Here is an 8,397-nt window from a genome sequence, read left to right on the forward strand (position 1 = left end):
GGTAATACGCGACGAAATATGCGGAAAATTGATTGAGTTTAAAAAGAACGGCAGACAAAATATGTAAAGTGAAACCTATTGATTGATGTCTATACAACCTAACGAGCCCCGCCATCACCGTTCTCGCCCTCCTCCTCGACAGCAACCCAGTCGGTGCAGTCGCGCTGAGGGTGGCCAGCAGGAGCTCCACCACGTCCTCTTCCTTTCCCTAGCGAGGAGGTCTCAGCGGAGCTGTCGTTCCGATGACGGGTGTTCATCTCGTTCCGGTGACGGGTGTTCTATGAAAAGTAAATCGTATTCAGAAATAGTTTTGTGTTGTATACGCATAACCAATGCTGGTAAAGTTGTTCTTCAGCAATGAAAAATACTGTACGGCGAAAGATATTTCTAAATATCGCATTCCGTGTATTGCTGAACCGACGATAATGTACACCTAAGGCGATTTCTTGGGACGCGTGTGGACGTACTTGTGGATTTATTTGAGATCCAAAAACTTGGTCCAATCGCATTGATTACGATTGAGAATAGCCCTCTGGCATGACATTGTTCAATTTCATTAATGCGGAGTGCATTTTTACTTAAGATTTGCTTTTGGTTTAATGAAACTGACGTATATACTCGAAAACTGACGGAGGGTGATAGAACGTTTCATTAATATTTGAATGACACAACACATAGTTCCACTTTGCTTCGCGAATAAGGAACCGACAAATCAACAATTTCTGCATAAACGACTTGTTCTTGAATCGAGTATATAGGCGGCTTCGACGCAGTTGTCGTATCCGTCTATACTTTTTTCATATGTCTGCAAGATCATAATTGAAGAAAACGTCGTTTAAAATTCAAGAAATTTTCAAATTCTTACACAAGTTTTCATGGTGGTAGCAGTGTAGTTGACGTTAGACCACCAAGCGTATCGCTTTGTACTATTCGTAAATTACGAAAGTGACATTAATGGCTGTTATTCACCACTTTTTTCATATGTCAGCTATAAAGTGATGTTTAAGCATACAACATTTCATAGCGATGTTGAATATTATCATTTCGAACATTACAAGTCTTTGTTCATTGCATACATCGCAGTCTCACTCTACGACTGTCAATCACGCGGGTTCAACGCACATCTTTTATCAATTACAAGCCTTTTAGATCCTCGCGACGCCTCCGTCAGTTTCTCCTCCGCAATTAGAAAGGATGTCAATTTTTTGCAGAGTTCTTCGCAGAATCCGGGTATATCAACCTGCAAAAACAGATTGTAAAGTAGAAGCAATAGACATGCACTTAATCCCTAATAACAAAGGCCAAGAAATGGCATACAGCGTCGAAACAGGGTTCTGCACCATTGTATATCGCTTCAATGTACTTCATTACAAATACGCCGCAATCAACGCCATTATCTTGTAAAGGAGCATGGTATGCCGTGCGATAGATCCACTCGCTAACATCGACTCCCAAAATGGCTTTGAGGAAACCGATCTGAGAATAATGCGGCCGACAGTAAATTCATGACCCCAGTACACGACACGATACTCATATAGATGGAATCTTACGAGATGGGAAATGTCTAGCCGTAAACCACTGTCAACTTCCAACGAATTGTAACACCATAGTTGTTTTTCGTGTAAATCCATCACGTATAAGACCCAATGCTTTTCAGATTGCCAGAGTGTAGGAATCAATATCTGCAAATAGATCAAAAAAATGTTGTTAGCACTGTTATGCTGTAATATTGCACTGTAGGTTTGTTTGCTTACCTTTTCACTTGACAAAAGGTCTCTGTAGTGATTACCGTTAACCCAATAAGGTATGCCGTCTTGAAATCCACAGAAGTATGGCAAACGGCGTAAGATAGTCTGCAAACCGAAACATTGCTAACACCAACGTTAACATACGAATCAATTGGACTAAATCAATAATGAAAAGTAACATAAAATACAACCGATATACCATGAAATACGGGCTGACGACGCTTACAGTCTGGCTTGGTGCGTTGCTTTTAATATAACTGACGAAATCAGATATAGTCTGTTTGCAGCAAATATGGTGTTGTTAACGCACGTACACATGGCTTACGTATATAGACAACTGCTACTAGTTTCATACTAACAAAATTATTGATCATGTTGTATTGTGCGAATTCACTGCGCATTCGGTTGATGTCCTCCAGGAGTGATTGACTAAGTTTTCGCCCAACTTCGTCGGTGGATGTTCGACTGAAATGAATGCAGACATTGCAACGAACGATACTGAAATTACATTATATAGTACACAAAAACAAATCGCAAAAACGACATGAAAGAGACGGATTTTGCTGAACATGTAGACGATGTGTAGACAATATACCCATGATTCGCCATCGTTGGTCGTGTAGTTGTCTTCGTCTGCCTCACCCACTACAATTTTCTATGTTCGAGGGCGGATCTCCAGGTTTATGAAGGAACCGTCGGTTTGATTGTTGCTGGTTCACGAAGTAGAAGACAAACACACCTTCCAATACTTGTGCGACTATTTATGACCTAAAAGATGTACTGCTCAACCAACATGATCGATGAATACTGTACGACAAATCAAACATTTATGGTTATCTGTTGGAACTGCGTAATTCGACTTCATATTCGCTGCATAGCGAGTTGTGGTTATCGCGGTAAAGCGATTTGTGCAGCAATACTCGGCCTTTGTAAAGGGTGTTAGTCAACACCGAATTGCGGTGTTAAACGATACTAGTATAACGCGATAATAAACGTTTGTTGATAAAAACCCGACGAATCGGAAAGATCCCACGGGTTGAACTACATAGCGATTGTGAGAAATTGTGGAGTATCACTCACACTTGCACTTCCACTGTTAAAGCGAGCAAAGTTCCCCCCTGTACCAGATGAAGAGGTTTACTTACCTCTTAAGAAATGAGGTGGGGAAGAGAAAAGACACATTGAGTAGCCTTTTATTTATAATATATGGATAAAACTTTTCACAAGGTAACAATAATGATTTTAAAAGGCAATTGGAGGTGTCGGGAACACGAAAGATTTGCTGGAGAAGAAGTTGAATCGACGCTACGTCATAGCTTTGCCAACTAAAGTTGGTAAATTGAACGGAATTCCTTTTTTGTTCCATGATTGATCTCTCTTCGTCCAGGCATGGCACCGATGTTGTGTAAGCTTCAATTAGTGCTTATCGCTTGGAGCTGCGTAAGTAGAGTTCGTATTCCCTGCGTAGCCAGTTGTGGTTATCGCGGGAAAGCGAATGTGCTGTCAGCTGGACAAGGATTTGTTGCCATCGCTGGATACTTTGTGTTGTGAGTCAGACAGCAATTTATGAGTAGCGGCTGTTAGCGATTTTTTGCTTCTGCAGGAAGTCGATTGATGACATCTCTGTATGGCGATTTGTGGTTATCGTTGAATAGCGATCTGTGGCATCGCAGCATATTGATTTGAGGGTATTGTTCGACTGTGAATCTAAGCGAGATGAGAAAGGTTGGTCAAGTAAGCTTTTTTGGGGCATTGAGCAAGGTTGTGCTTCATTTTATGATCTAAGTAGGCTTTCAACTGCGCAGGTGATAGAATACTTAGATCATAAGATGAACTGCAACCTTGCTCATTGCCCGAAAAAAGCTTACTTGAACAACCTTTATCATCCCGCTTTGATTGACATTCGAACAATACACTCAAATCACTACGATGCGATGCCACATATCGCTAATCAACGATAACCACAAATTGCCATACAGTGATGTCATCAATCGACTTCCTGCAGAAGCAAAAAATCGCTATCTATCGATTTAAGCAAATCCAACCACGAACCGCAAGAGGCATTGTGGAGATCGGGTCATGCAAAGAGGCATGACAACTAAATTAATAGCCCACACGAGATTCATGCGTCCCATACCTATCTGTCGAATGCATCAGAGCCTGTCATGAAAGATAAAATATTAGACACTGAATTAAGTTTCACAAGAAATGCATACCTCCTCGCAACATTGATTACATACCAAAAGACTTGTAAAACTGTAGCGATCGTTGCCAGAAACTTGGTAGGGAGGAATGTAGGTTTGAACGTTTGGTGGTACTTCTGCAGGGTATTGCTGCATGATGGACATTACACGAGTTAGCTATTTGACAAGCTTCACGCAATGGGAAGCAATATAATGTTTTACATACCTGTTCATTCGAGGGGCTTTATTGTCTTTTATTACAGGTTGGTTGTTTCTTAGTCCTGTTCTTGCCAACCAATTCTACTACACCCTTTGCCCTCCGACGACTGCGATCAGAGGCAGGTTTTCTTTTGATACCCTTCGCTTCATGAATATGTCCATCATAATCAACAACATTCACTATTGACTTGTTGAAGATAATGTTTACGCTTTGGCGCAACTTCTCGGGAGTGTCAAGCGAAACATGATTTTGACCTACGTTGTTCGATCCCATTATCTTCGGCTGGTATTCATTGGCTGCAACGGACTTAATGTGAATTAACTCCACGTTTTCAAGTAACTCCGTTGCAGCTTTTTTCACACATGCATAGCCTTCTTCACTTCTCGATGCCAAATCAGCAACATGCATGAATGACCTACACAATTGTTGGTAACGGGAGGCTATGTGGCACTTCTCGTCAACACCAGATTTACTCGCATTGTCCATAACGAGCTTTTCAATCTTCGCGCGTCTCTTCCATCTTCGCATTACGTAAGACTCAGGTATTTCTTGTATCTTCTCTTGATTGAGGGCCTATTATGTTCAGTTCTCTCTCTTTATATAAATATAGAGCGAGAGAACTGAACATATGGGTCCGGTCTACATCAAGTCAACCATTCCATGGCCGGATAGGATCATAGATCAGTTTGGAATTGGGTTGGGTATATATATATATATGGTCATGCATTATGGGTCTGGTCGACATCAGGTCAACCATTCCATGGCCAGATATGATCATAGATCAGTTTGGAATTGTATACAAATAAATCTGGGTCTATAGCTGTTGAGTTTTTTGGTTTGATCGGGAATGAAGCGAGTAGGTTGCCAAGTGGCATGGGTTCACAACCAGTCCGATAGGTGAAAATTGAGATGAAACCTAACAAAACTTTAGTGTTTATTAACAGAATTAGAAAAGTATCGTATAGATAAATTCATACAATTAGTAGGAATACGAATGAATTCATAAAAGTTTAAATCGGTTCAGGTATAAGGCTGTCAACGGGTTGGGTACCCGACCCACAGCGTATAATCAAACCCCTTCCAAATAACATATTGCCGGGTTTGGGTTTTGTCAGGTCACAAAATGGAATCCCAAACCGGAAGCGGCATAATTTCAGAAATTGATTTTTACTGAAAATACATATAAAACACTTGAGTCAGGTCAGGTACCTAGCAAAAAATCATAAACCAAACCCGGCCCATATATTAGTTGGGTCAGGTTTGGGTTGACCCCAATATTTTTAGGATCAGCACTTTTCATTACCATACCTGAAGATTCACGTTCGGGGGTACCCGGTATAAACCCAACCCATTGACAGCCCTAATATAATCGATTAATTTTTTTAATCATTCAATTCAAGTATGAATTAGTCGAGTCCTTGTCGGTTCACGTACAAATCGGACATAAGGTTTTGTTTGGGAACTGGTGGTCACAGGGAGTTTATGAATTTGAAAAAGTGGTAGCTGCCAACTTCTGGAATTGACAGCTAATAACTGTAGGAGGCCGTAAGATTTTAGTGCAAATACAAACGGGGAGACTGGTAGCTTAGTAAAAAAAAATCTTTTTAAAGGCAAGTTGAGACTCCTACCAGATATCTCTTAAGCCCCCATGTGGCAGAGGGATTCGAACCTCGGCCTTCAGCTTGGAACAGGACCCCGCTTACCACATGGGATACCACCTCGGTGGTAGCTTAGTAAAATTTTGCCAATAAATAAACTCCTAAATTGAATTCGGATATATACATGTCTCGGTAGAAATTGGTTTGGGGACAGTTCGAGTGTTTATCTTGAAGAACCAATATGATATCAGTTTCTAGCCAAGGAACCTGGGGAGGGCGAGCTACGCCCTCTCTTTCTTTGCAAGCCTACTATTAGAACCAACATCGGCTCCGCATGACTAGTAAGAGCAGTTAGTGCATGTCACCTTGTGTTGGGATGTTGCAAGTTGGAATCCAAATGGTATAATTGTATAACTGGTATGGGTCGGACTAACCCCAGCTTTCTCTGTCAAAAAAAAAACTACTATTAGAAAGAGAATAGAGAAACCTTATAGGAATTGATCCATGGATCGATTCAGACAACGTGAGGACACTCTCCCCACAATGGATGACTCATCAGATCTTAAATTTTCATGCACAATATCTAACCAACTACCTGTCCATGTCTAGTATCCAACCTAACTCATGGGTGTTTTAATTATAAAAAGGTCGGATCAGGTCTAATCAATTTGGTTTCTTGGTTGGATTCAGGTTTACACAGCCCAGTCCCACCCTACATAATACACCTCTAACAAATCTGCATTTTTGTTTCATTTTTAAGGTCTGTAGAGCATCACTCTGGAGTGCTTTGAGGACAATCATCAACTCCCTACTACAGTGAAGGGTAGTAACCATAAGCTTGGCTTTCCCTTTTCTTTTTTCTTGCTACTAAATCCAGGGACAGGCTCCGATCCTTATTCTAAACTTATTTTTCAATTGCTACAGGTCCTCAGAAGGTTCGACACCAGTCCACAGCAGGAGATTCCATCCATCTGCCTGATTCTCAGAAGGTTAGCCTGTAAGATTTCACTGCTCTCTGATTCTGTCTCTGAAAGTGTAATGTGGAGGTATCAGAAGGTTAGCTCATTAGACATGGAAGCCCATTCGTGGTTTGTTTTAGAATTATTTTATGATGATGATCTGGGATTTGGACACCTATATATATAATGATGTTTTAAATTTCTTGAGATTATTGGACTCCTATATATGCACCCCTACAAGTAGACAACGCTGACAAAAGACATGGATATTGATGCAGCAGCATATTTATAACCCTCCCCTGGCAGATGAGTTGCAATATGATTGCATAAATATTTGTGCATTAATCACCTGATCACCCCTTCAATTTTGGGGACAGGCCTGTCAGGTGTGGGGGCCCAAGACCTGATGGAGGGCGATCGGGTGCTTAATGCACCATTTTTGTGCAATCATATTGCACCTGATCCTGACTCTTTGAGCGGAGATGAGATAGGAAATGGGAATGAAAATGGGTGATGAGAGTGGAGTTGACAGCTACGTCCCCGTGAAGAGTCCCCGTCAAGATGGAAGCTCCGTTTGGAAACTGGCAGTCGGATGAAAATTATGGATTTGAAAAAGTGGCAGCAGCTACCAAACTCCATTCTTTTGTGTAAATACAAAAGAGAGAGGACCTCACTTCCCATCCCAAATCCATAAACACCCATCCCGGCTAACAGCTGTCAAACGTCCACCACCAAGGTTTTTCTATCTATTGCATTACCAAACAGTGCCGTAGTTGAAGAGGGAAAATCAAAAGCAATTTCCACTACCATCACCCAAATCCGAGTTCCCAACCAGCAGCAGGGATAAGCGTATTAAGTGAATCCCCAAGTCTCTCTCAAATCAAGCTCCTAAACAGAGCCTTTAACATGTATGGAAATACTACCGGCAACCAGTGACAAATATCACGAGATTTATGAAAATCTCTCGCAAAAAAATTGCCTGAAAGTTTAAAACAGCAATTTCTTGCAAGATTTACAAAATATCGTGAGATTTATAAAAAAACATAAATACCACAATTTAAACACGATATTTATGTTTTAAAGGGCTATTTATCGCAAAAAAAATTTATGTATCTTTATTTTTAAATAATTTTTATTAATATTTTCTTATAAAAAATATTTTTTATATTTTAAATTAATTTTTTTATTGCCAAGATTTTGCAAAAAAAAAATGCGAGATTTATGGATTTTTTTCAATTTCTTGCAAGTTTTTGAAAAACAAGAAATTGCCGATAAAAACGTTTGTCACTACGCCAGCAACAACTGATCCTTTCAATGCCAATTGGCGCTCAAATGCCTATGCAACAGAAGCCGGGTTACAGTGCCCCCCATGTGGCATCTTGCAGATAAACTTGAGAAGATTCACAACACCATACAGCCAAACACAACGCATGAAACACGAGTAGAATTGCAACACAAGGCGATGCAACAAATATCTGTGGATACTTCAATGGACGATATAATGCTTTAAAAAAGGCGATATTTTCAAAACAGGTGATATTACCTATTCTGAAAATATCAAATTCTTACCATTATATCAATGCAATAAGAAACATTTTATATTATTTATGCCCAAGATTTTGCCTCGCCCAGATTTTCCTAATAACAAAGCTTGTGACATTGACAAGAGGATTTCAAAGACTGCCTAGC

The 8,397-nt window shown here is 40.3% G+C and overlaps 1 long non-coding RNA gene across 1 annotated transcript; it reads left to right on the forward strand.

The window, feature by feature from the left end:
* Positions 1 to 4,531: 4,531 nt before the first annotated feature.
* On the forward strand, positions 4,532 to 6,915 carry LOC149812723 (uncharacterized). Its single transcript, XR_016428194.1, has 2 exons — positions 4,532 to 6,572; positions 6,674 to 6,915. It is a non-coding gene; the product is annotated as an uncharacterized LOC149812723 (long non-coding RNA).
* Positions 6,916 to 8,397: the final 1,482 nt, after the last annotated feature.

Source organism: Nuphar pumila, chromosome 16 (assembly GCF_984573655.1).
Source record: "Nuphar pumila chromosome 16, dmNupPumi1.hap1.1, whole genome shotgun sequence".
NCBI classification, from domain to species: Eukaryota; Viridiplantae; Streptophyta; class Magnoliopsida; order Nymphaeales; family Nymphaeaceae; genus Nuphar; species Nuphar pumila.